General features: G+C 42.9%; 1 protein-coding gene across 3 annotated transcripts in view; it reads left to right on the top strand.

Annotated features, from left to right (window-relative positions):
* Positions 1-11,411, top strand: part of LOC124003931 (metabotropic glutamate receptor 4-like) — a 310,526-nt gene that overhangs the window by 68,021 nt on the left and 231,094 nt on the right. The window lies entirely within an intron of this gene.

The following is an 11,411-nucleotide window of genomic DNA, read 5'->3' as shown; positions in this document are numbered from 1 at the left end:
ACACTCTAATGTACTTGTCCTCTTGCTCAGTTGTGCACCAGGGCCTCCCACTCGTCTTTCTATTCTGGTCAGAGCATGTTTGCACTGCTCTGTGAAGGGAGTAGTACACAGCGTTGTACGAGATCTTCAGTTTCTTGGCAATTTCTCGCCTGGAATAGTCTTCATTACTCAGAACAAGAATAGACCGACAGGTTTCAGAGGAACATTATTTGTTTCTAGCAATTTTGAGCCTGTAATTGAACCCACAAATGCTGATGCTCTAGATACTCAAATAGTCTAAAGGCCAGTTTTATTGCTTCTTTAATCAGAAAAAAAGTTTACAGCAGTGCTAACAATTGCAAAAGGGTTTTCTAATGATCATTTAGCCTTTTTAAATTATAAACATAGATTAGCTAACACAACGTGCCATTGGAACACAGGAGTGATGGTTGCAGATAATGGGCCTCTTTACGCCTATGTAGATATTCCATAGAAACCATCAGCCGTTTCTAGCTGCATTAGTCATTTACAACATTAACAATGTCTACACTGTATTTATGGTCAATTTGGTGTTATTTTAATGGACAAAAACTCTGCTTTTCTTTCAGAACAAGGACATTTTTAAGTGACCCCAAACTTTTGGAACGGTGGTGTATGTTATTTGACGTTGTTTCAATGTTGATAGTAAAATGATGTTTGAATCAGCATCATTGTTTCAACTTCATGCCATCAACCTAAATAAAGACGTATTTTGAAATAAAATTGCAAGCCACAGTCCATAGACGACTGCCTCTGTGTACAATGCTTAGCTTTGGAAAATCAGCTGTGTGCGATTCAGCTGAGCTATCATGTCAACACATTTAGACACTGATCAGCTTCCATGCTCATTTGCATAGACTAAATAACTTGAATAGTTGAAAGTAACTCCTCTGACTGTTTTACATAAGCTGTATGTGAAAGTAAATTTGGAGCGAGGTTGGGATTATGTAGGCTACATTGACATCTGATTTGCCAAATGGACATCATTTCAACGTGAAGCTATGTATACTATCATTCATCCATGGTTGATTGGATCTTTGGAAGTTAAGAAGTAGTTACCATTTTCCATTTAAAATATGATGCCAAATTCATGATATTAATAATACACTTTGTGAAATAGGTAACGTAGAGATGAGGTCTTAAGGGCAGATATTCAGAAGGATGCAGAAGGTTCTGTTGGAAAGGCGTCCATATTTATTCACAGCGTGATAGCCGGCAATGACGGGTAGACAATAGACTTACTTCTCATACAAAACAATGATCCGCACTAAGCCTAAAACAGGCTTGCCATGTAGCTTCCAAAGCCCTTACAGGTTGGCTCAAGCAGCCCCCCCATTTGAATTCTAAACAGAACTCCATTGCGCTCCAAAAGGAGCCGAAACATACGAGGTACACTTCCTGGAACATACCAATATGTATGGCGACATAACGCTAAAATGTGGCTCACACAAATGTATCTGGCTTACTCATAAACAGACGTGACCACTTCCATGTACACTTTAAATTAGGCACACGTTAAACAACAATCATGAATTGTTACCTGAATGGAACCAGCGAATGGCAGCAACCTACACTCTAAAAAGAAAAGGTTCCTGGAGTATATTAAAGGGGTTCTTCAAATTGAAACTGTGGGGGAACCCTTATAAGTTATTTGAAGAACCCTTTCTTCAAAGAACCCCTTTTAATGGATCCTTGAATAACCTTTTGGGTTAATTATTATTAATAATAATAATATGCATTACAATAACAACAATAACACTTTATTTTAGTTGCCAGTGTTTATTATGATTTTAGTGGCAGAACAGAATAAAAAAACATATATGAGGTAAACTCCCAGCAGAGTCCCAAGTCCAATGAGTTTATCCTCTGGCGTGTGTCCAAAGGGTTTATCCTCTGGCGTGTGTTGATGTTGTATTGATGTGTTGATGTTGTATTGATGTGTTGATGTTGTATTGATGTGTTGATGTTGTATTGATGTGTTGATGTTGTATTGATGTGTTGATGTTGTATTGATGTGTTGATGTTGTATTGATGTGTTGATGTTGTATTGATGTGTTGATGTTCTCTGTATCCATAGCCAGAATGATGTTGCAGTGCATGGTGAACCAACAGGTGTCCTGTTAAATTCATCAGAGGTGTAGGGAGGGTGAAGTCTGAATCCAAAAAATAGTACTTATACAGATGATTAACAAAACATACACACAACAGTATACATACCTTGGTTTACGTGGTAAATGTGAATGAAATAAATTGTATTTTGGACATACCTTGTCCATAACGTAGAGGCTTATGCGATATTCATTGAAGAGATAAGGGAGGACAATGGTAAATCTGATCTGCATTACATACTGGACCAATACCAACTGACATACATTTGTATGCCTCCTCATCTGTTTATTGATATCTACTGAATTGTGTCCATTTTCTATTTTAGAAAGATTTGCACAAATATGAAAAGATAGGCAGTGTCATCACAAAACAATTTCAATTTAGATCATACAAGGGCCATTCCTTACCTTAAATTGAGGAGATCTTTAACATGTTCAGTTAAGTGCCTTACCTGCTGTCCTTTCAAATTCAAATCCAAGTGTTTCAGTTGGGCAATTAGGTTCCTGCAAGAACCCCCACCAACTAAGGAGGTTCCTCGATGAACCCCACCTCCTATGGGGTTCTTGGAAGAACCTTTTTGGGGCAATTTTCAGTGCCAAGAACGCTTGGTTATTCAAATGACTTTGATGATCTTAGAAGAACCCTTGTTGATACCTTCATTTTTGGAGTGCAGTAACATAGCGGTACACAACCCAAATGACACAGACAAGACAGGACACACGGAGCTTCGACACAACGTGGGAAGTATGGACAAATGAAAGCATTTACAGAATGAAACACACAGAGTCTTTAACTTGTGTTACAATGATTCTGTGCACCGAACCAACATTTCACTCTTGTAGGCTAGAGACAGGAAAATAACCGCATTTATGTCTGGAACCGATTATACCAAAATACCTTTCCATACAAACATTTTCCTACCAACATTTTCCTACCGAACTGGGCATGAACTATAAAAAGTAGCTTACTGCTAACAAAGGAGCTAAAAAATAATGCAGTTACTGTATGTCCGGTATAATGCTCCTAGAAAGAAATGGTAAAATGCATAAGAGACAGAATATTTGAATGTAGGGCCTAATAGCAGATTAGACAGTGTGCACCGTTTGTGACGAGTGGGCATAAATACACATCATCACACAATTTTACCTTTGGATATTTTCTTGTATATGAAGGATGGTTGGTTGATTTCAAATTTATCTAAACGTTATTAATATGTTGGATTCACGTTTTCCATCTCAACCAAAAATCTTTGTTGAAAAGTAGGACTAAATCAAACTTTATTTGAAGTGCATTTAAAGTTGGATTTGATTTAGTGATATTCTTTAAATGTGATTTTTGATGATGGACACGTGAATCCAACATACACTATAAATACAAATGTATGTGGACACCCCTTAAAATTGGTGGATTCGGCTTTTTCAGCCACACCATTGCTGACCGGTGTATAAAATCGAGCACACAGCCATGCAATCGCCATAGAAAAACACTGGCAGGAGAATGACCTTACTTGAAGAGCTCAGTGACTTTCAACGTGGCACCTCATAGGATGCCACCTTTCCAACAAGTCAGTTCGTCAAATTCCTGTCATGCTAGAGCTGCCCCGGTCCACTGTAAGTGCTGTTATTGTGAATTGGAAACATCTAGAAGCAACAACGTCTCAGCAGTGAAGTGGTAGCCCACACAAACTCACAGAATGGGACTGCCGAGTGCAGAAGCGCATACTGCTTAAAAATCGCCTGTCTTCGGTTGCAACACTCACTACCGAGTTCCAAACTGCCTCTGGAAGCAATGTCAGCAGAAGAACTGTTCATCGGGTTTGGGTTTCCATGGCCTAACAGCCACACAAAAGCCTAAGATCACCAGGCACAATGCCAAGCGTCGGCTGGAGTGACGTAAAGCTCGCCGCCATTGGACTCTGGAGCAGTTAAAATGCATTCTCTGGAGTGATGAATCACGCTTCACCATCTGGCAGTCTGACGGAGGAATCTGGGTTTGGAAGATACCAGGAGAACGATACCTGCCCCAATACATAGTGCCAACTGTAAAGTTTGGTGGATGAAGAATAACGGTCTGGGGCAGTTATTTATGGTTCAGGCTAGGCCCCTTAGTTCCAGTGAAGGGAAATCTTAACACTACAGCATACAATGACATTCCAGATGATTATGTGCTTCCAACTTTGTGGCAACATTTTGGGGAAGGACCTTTCCTGTTTCAGCATGACAATGCCCCTGTGTACAATGTGAGGTCCATACAGAAATGGTTTGAAATGGTCGCTGTGGAAGAACTTGATTGGCCTGTAAAGAGCCCTGACCTCAATCCCATCGAACACCTTTGGAATAAATTGGAACACTGACATGCGAGCCAGTCCTACATGGCACCACATCAGTTCCTGACCTCACTAATGCGCTTATGGCTGAATGGAAGTGAGTCGCCGCAGCAGTATACCAATATCTAGTGGAAAGCCTTCCCATAAAAGTGGAGGCTGTTATAGCAGCAAAGGGGGGACCAACTCCATTTTAATGCCCAAGATTTTGGAATGAAATATTCGACGAGCGGGTATCCCGTCATGTGGTGTGTATATATAGTGTCTTCAGAAAGTATTCACACCCCTTGACTTTTTCCACATTTTGTTGTGTTACAGCCTGAAATTAAAAATGATTCAATTGAGATATTGTGTCACTGGCCTACACACAATGCTATCAACAAGGCAGGTCCTATAGGCCCTAGTTTTGTCGTACCTGGACTACTGTCTAGTTGTGTGGTCTGGTGCCACAAAGATAAATAAATTCACAGGATAATGCCCCATGCCACAAGGCTAGGATTGTCCAGGAATTATTCCATGAACTTGACAGTGAATTCACCTTACTGCAGTGGCCTGGTGCCCAGTCACCAGATTTCAGTCCAATTGAGCATCTGTGGGACGAGATTGAACGAGCTATTTGGAGTAGACATCCACTACCAGCCAACTTGACAAAACTGTGAAAAGCATTGAAGTCAACATTGTCCAGCATCCCTGTGGAACGGTTTCGACACCTTGTAGAGTCCATGCCCCAACAAATTGAGGCTGCTCTGAGGACAAAAGGGGGTGCAACTCAATATTAGGAAAGTGAAAAATATTTGTTCCATTTCTATGTGCAATGTTCAATGTATGCATAGTTCTGATGATTATGTTGAAATTAGATAGATGTAAAAACTGTTAGTCAGGTATAGTCAATGTATATAAGTTTAAGTTTTACCCTAATTTCAATGTTTACAATGCTAGTTGAAATGAGATTAAAATAGTACCGTACTGGACGATGATTTTTTTCAAATACAATGTATTTTCCACATTGATTTCAAGTCACAATACATAGACAAATTATGTGAACCAACATTGATTCCACCAGTGTGTGCCCAGTGTCCACATTGTTCCACAAGCAGTTCTCCATAACTATCAGGAATCCAGGTAAGACCCAAGTGCAGACGGTGTTATGTAACAATGTTTATTGTAACAACAGCGGCAGGCAAACGGCAGGGCAAGGCAGGCAGGGATCGATAAACCAGAGTGGGAGCAAAGGTACAGGACGGCAGGCAGGCTCAGGGTCAGGGACAGACAGAGTGGTCAGGCGGGCGGGTACAGAGTCAGGACAAGCAAGGGTCAAAAACCAGGAGGATGAGAAAAAGAGAGGCTGGGAAAAGACAGGAGCTGACAGGAACAAATGCTGGTAAGCTTGACAAACAAGATTAACTGGCAACAGACAAACAGAAAATACAGGTATAAGTACACATGGGATAATGGCGAAGATGGGTGATACCTGGAGGGGGCTGGAGACAAGCACAAGAACAGGTGAAACAGATCAGGGCGTGACAGTAGCCCCCTCTAGGGACACCACCTGGGCGGATACCTGGTTGACTGGGGTGCTGGCGGTGAAAGTCAACGATGAGGTCCAAGATTAGCGGAAACCCAGCACCTCTCCACCGTGCCGTAACCCTCCCAGTCATCAAGGTACTGAAAACCTTTGCCCAGTGTTCGAACCCTCAGGAGGCATCTCACCGTGTATGCTGGCTAGCAATCGATGACACCTGGGGGAGGGATGGGCCTAGAAACAGAAGACAAGGGGCAATCAGACAGTTTTGTATCTAGACATAGAAAAGACAAAATCTACGGAGGGTACGGGGCAAAAGAGGACGAACAGCAGAGGGGCTAACGATCTTGGAGCGGGGGGAAATGTCTCGGCTTCCGGCACTATAGCGGCCTGCCAGCGCCTCAGGCTTGACCTTCTTGGATACTGGTCGGTGCTGTGGAAGCGAAGTGGCCCGGACCTTACTGAACCCCTCCCGGAGGTCCTGGTACTCTGCGGAGCGGTCCGGGATAATTTCCAAGCCCCCAGAAAGACGGGACAGGCAGAGCTGACTTCAGGCAATGAGTGAGACAGGAGAGGCCCCAGCCCACAATGGCACCAGTAGTTCAGTCAATGGAGGGATTGTGTCACTGGAGCCAAGATAATTCCAATACCACGGGAACCTGAGGCGAGTCAACCAGCAGGAATTGGATCGTCTCGCTGTGGTTCCTCGACACTTGTAGGTTGACGGGGGGTTGTCTGGTGGGTGACCTGGCCTATACAGCACCCGTCCAATGCTCTAACACCCATGGGAATGGAGAGGGGTTAAGTGGGGATGCCCAGCTAGGACGCCAGGGTAACCTCCATGAGACTCACATCGGCCCTCGAGTCGCTGAGTACCTGCAGAGACTTGAACTGGTCACCCCACAGCAGTGTGGCATGGAGAGGGGGGGGCGAGTAATGGGAGAATAACAATTATCTTTAAGACCCACCAGTGTACAGTGCAACAAATGAGCTAGGTCTCTTGAAGGGACATGTAGACACAAAATGACCGGCAGTACCACAATACAGACAACTCTTCATCCCAAGTCTGCATATGCGTTCTGTCGGAGACAGCCTAGACTTGCCGAGCTGCATCAGCTCGTTGTCACGGCCGTTGGAAAAAAAGGACCAAGGTGCAGCGTGGTGAGTGTACATACTTTTAATAGTAGTTGTCGCCGACAAAACAATAAACAATACAGAAACAAACCGTGAAGCTTAAGGCTAAGTGCCATCAAACAAAGTTACCCTTTTTCCCACCTGTGTTTGTGGGGGGTTATCTAAGTATGGTTCCCAATCAGAGACAATGATAGACAGCTGTCCCTGATTGAGAACCATACCCGGCCAAAACATAGAAATAGAAAATAATAGAAACACAAAACATAGAATGCCCACCCCAACTCACACACTGACCAAACCAAAATAGAGGCATAAAAAGTATCTCTAAGGTCAGGGCGTGACACTCGTGAAGAGGTGAATCGACAGTCTCTGGAGGCTCTTGGAGGGACTCGGGTAATTTCGGATCCTCTCGGGGACGTAGACGTCGGGGACTTCCGTGTCGAAAAGCGTACAGGAACCCAGAATGAGGCAGATGGTGGAATAAGGAATACCTAGGATAGGTTAAGTAAGGTTAAGTAATCCCTCTCACCCCACCCCCCTAAGTTTTAGATGCACTATTGTTAAGTGACTGTCCCACTGGATGTCATAAGGTGAATGCACCAATTTGTAAGTCGCTCTGGATAAGAGCGTCTGCTAAATGACTTAAATGTAAATTAAATATGGATTGTTGCTCCCACACCGACATGGCCCAGGCGAGTGCCCTCCCGGACATAAGCGTAATAATGTACACTAACTTTGAGTGGTCCGAGGGGAACAAAGAAGGCTGCAGCTCGAAAACGAGAGAGCACTGGGAGAGAAAGGCCCGGCATGTTCTGGAATCTCCGTCCTAGCACTCAAGGGGGAGGTAAGCGGGGTGCCCTGGGACCCGGGGTGACGGCGCTGCTACCAGCCGGGTTACAGAAGGGTTGGGAGTTTACCATCGTGGTAGGCCGCCTAGTAGGCAACCAACGGATTTGCTCCCGCAATGCGTCCAAGGTTTGGTTGTGATGTTTGGCCACGGCCTGGAACCCTTCCATCAGACTGCAAAGCATCTCCTCGTGTCTACTAATGGTGGCTCCTTGGGAGGAGATGGCGTTGCGGAGCTAGTCCAAGTTTGCTGGGTCAGTCATGACCAGTTCGTACTATCAGGAATCAAGGTAAGACCCAAGTGCAGACGGTGTGCAGTAACAATGTTTATTGTTACAACAGGGGCAGGCAAACGACAGGTCAAGGCAGGCAGGTATCAACAATCTAGAGTGGGAGCCAAAGTACAGGGACAAGGGGAGTTCAGTGATCCAGAGGTGGAACAAAGTTACAGTATGGCAGGCAGGCTCGGGGTTAGGTGAAACAGATCACGAATAGAGGTTAGCCTATATACCTGAACTTTAAACAGAGACAATTAATTGAATTTCTAAGTAGACCAGACCCCACTGCTATTGTATTGGTGTCTATGGGAGACCCCCCCCCCCCATTTAGTAGACTAGAACTGACACATTTTTTTCAATGAACCACAGTATCTTCATTTAATCACCATATTTGGTTTAAACTCCCAAAACAGGCTAAACCACTAACAACTATGAACAGCAATGGTGCGTGGGTAAAATCACTGAGGATGCCAAGCTGGGAAAAAAGCCATATTACAACCTATGTTGTGATAATTGCATTGTTTGCTACATAACCCATTAGTTCATACACCATTGTGATATACAATAAGGCAGAGACAACAAAAAGACAAGTCACACAGTGGCGGAATGAATTCAACCACACGTTTGTTTCATCACAAAACCATAGAGCCACATCGGGCCAGTGAAGTCCCCAAAGCAAATATTTCATGGAACAAGTTAAAACAAGTTACATGACCCATGATCAAGCAAGTTAATGTTTCCGACAGTTTACTAAACAACTACTGATTTAGAACCACAGAGAGTTACCGCAAGTCAGCACAAAGAGAACAGGAGCACTGACTCCGCTATTCCAGCACCATTTCTACTTAAACTTTTAAACATCATCAAATCAACTAGGCTATATTCTTAGTCTAATACAGTGAAAATGATTTAGCCCAATCAACATAGCTAAATATCATGTGGCTGTCCATGGCACTGATTTATCTGTGTGTCTGTGTGTGTGTGTGCGCAAGTAGAAAGAACTTGTTGACTCACCCTACTTGTAGACTAGATGCCATTCCCCTCTCTTTCATGTTGGCAAAAGGGTCTATGCCTCTGTCATACAATAGTACACACTTTCAGTTTTTGTTGTCCTAGACTAATCTACCTGGCAAAATTATTCGTAGCCTAAGTTCCTCGCAGAGGCAACAATGAACCAGCTAAATTAGCTAGCTAGTTAACACGAGCCTACAAAAATTTTAGGCAACATATTGAACTTCAATTATGTAAGGCCGGGGGCACAATATATGAATGTATGGTTAGATCAGATCAGATCAGATCAGATTAATTCAGCCACTTGCGAATTGAAGGAACATTTTGAAAACACAGAGTTGAAAGAGAAATTGTTGTATAATTGTTTTTCTTTCATTCACATTTTTGGGGGAGCCTGACTTCTCCTTGGCATCCGTGACACACCTCTGCCTAAGAAACAGGTTCATGCAAACAATGTGCATAACAAAAGCAAATAGACAAACATTTAGACAACATCAATAATGATTAATGCATTTCCTGACTACAGCAGCATACCACCCTGCATCCCACCGATGACTTGCCTTGACGCTAAGCAGGGCCTAGGCTACATGAGGTGTGAGACTATAATTTGAAAAAGTTACTAAAATAGACACGCATTGCTTTTTAAAACTTGAATGAGAGGTGCTATGGAAAACACAGATGAGAGAATGGAATTAAAATTATTATATTCAGTCCATTTAATGGAGGTTAAAGCACGTGTAAATATGAATTTTGGAGATGAGAGGCACTTTTTCAGAATTGTGCAGAATGGCAGATTTTTACCTTGTCAGCTCAGGGATTCAATCTTGCAACCTTTCAGTTAAAAGTCCCTAAATGGGAGACATAAGAGATGTGAAAAACCATGGTTGTGTTTTGTTCTACCTCAGTTAGGGGGATCTCAAAAACTAAAGCCCTTATTCAGGAATGGCCACTAACCTATTATATTTGCTACACTGAAGAAGGCATGGGATTAGTGACTTCGATTTGGGGATGGTGCAGCAGATCGGTGGCCTACACCTTTGGTGATATAGTTTCTTATGCAACAGTATATTGTGTCCAATTCCCTCAGTATTATACTTTTTTAATGGGCGCCCATCACAGATAGATATTGCCTTGGACTATCAAACATGTTGATTTTGCGTGGCAGATTTCCCAATGACACACTGCTTCTACATTGTGCTTGACTAGGATTTGTGTGAACATACTCACGTCAAGTTAAACCAAATCATTAAAATTATCATTTTCATATCAGTGGCATAGAGATGGAATTGAATGCAATTTGGGCTATCTTCCCACAAGTGAATGTGGGCGTGTACAGCTAGAGAACCAAGTCACGCTATATGGGTTTAAACTTTGAAGAGCTAGTTCTTCTGGGGACATTTCTCCTCTTACCTACTCCTGTATCAAAGCAGCTCTGCTCCTGTAGTAATATTGCAATTACCATTTCACAGTCTCTTCAGAGAAACCATCCCAATGGTTTGATGCCGTACAAGGTGCAGACTCCGATATGACAGCTTTGTGGGAAAGAAAGGAGTGGGAAACGTGCTGATGGAAGAATAGGAAAGGAGGACTCCAATAGGAGAAAGTGTGATGATTCATCCAATATCTTCCTCCTCTCTGATCTGTCATTCGACAGAAGGGATAAGAGGTGTCAAGAGGAATGTGGAATTTCTATAAAAGACACAACACATTGGTCTGACGTTGCCTTAATGTCATCTTTGGATCGGGAACGGTCGGGAAGAAGTTAAGAACTAATCAACAGAAGCAACATATAATTGTATGGAGGAAATATCTGATTTAAGTACTGACAGTAAGAACCGAAAGAGATATAGTACATGTAATCAAGACATGAGAATACACGTCATACAAAAAAGGTTGCAACATAACAATGCCAGGCACATTAGTACAGTAGGCTAGTTTTCCTATTGAGTATGTTGAAAAGAGGCGTGTGGGAGCTAACTTTCATGCCTTTCGACCTTGGGAGTCCATGGCAACCCTTTTTAAAATCAAGATAGAGAGGTGGGTGGGTAGGTAGGTAGGGAGGGAGGAGGGAGAGAGAGAGAGAGAGAGAGAGAGAGCATGTGAGAGTGAAAGACAGCATGTGAGAGAAAAAATGTGTCTCATCATTCCACACAGGATTCCAGCAAAAGGA

This window comes from Oncorhynchus gorbuscha, linkage group LG18 (genome assembly GCF_021184085.1).
Source record: "Oncorhynchus gorbuscha isolate QuinsamMale2020 ecotype Even-year linkage group LG18, OgorEven_v1.0, whole genome shotgun sequence".
Lineage (NCBI taxonomy): Eukaryota > Metazoa > Chordata > Actinopteri > Salmoniformes > Salmonidae > Oncorhynchus > Oncorhynchus gorbuscha.
Note: the sequence above shows the minus strand (reverse complement) of the source record. Positions and strands in the feature narration are given on the sequence as shown.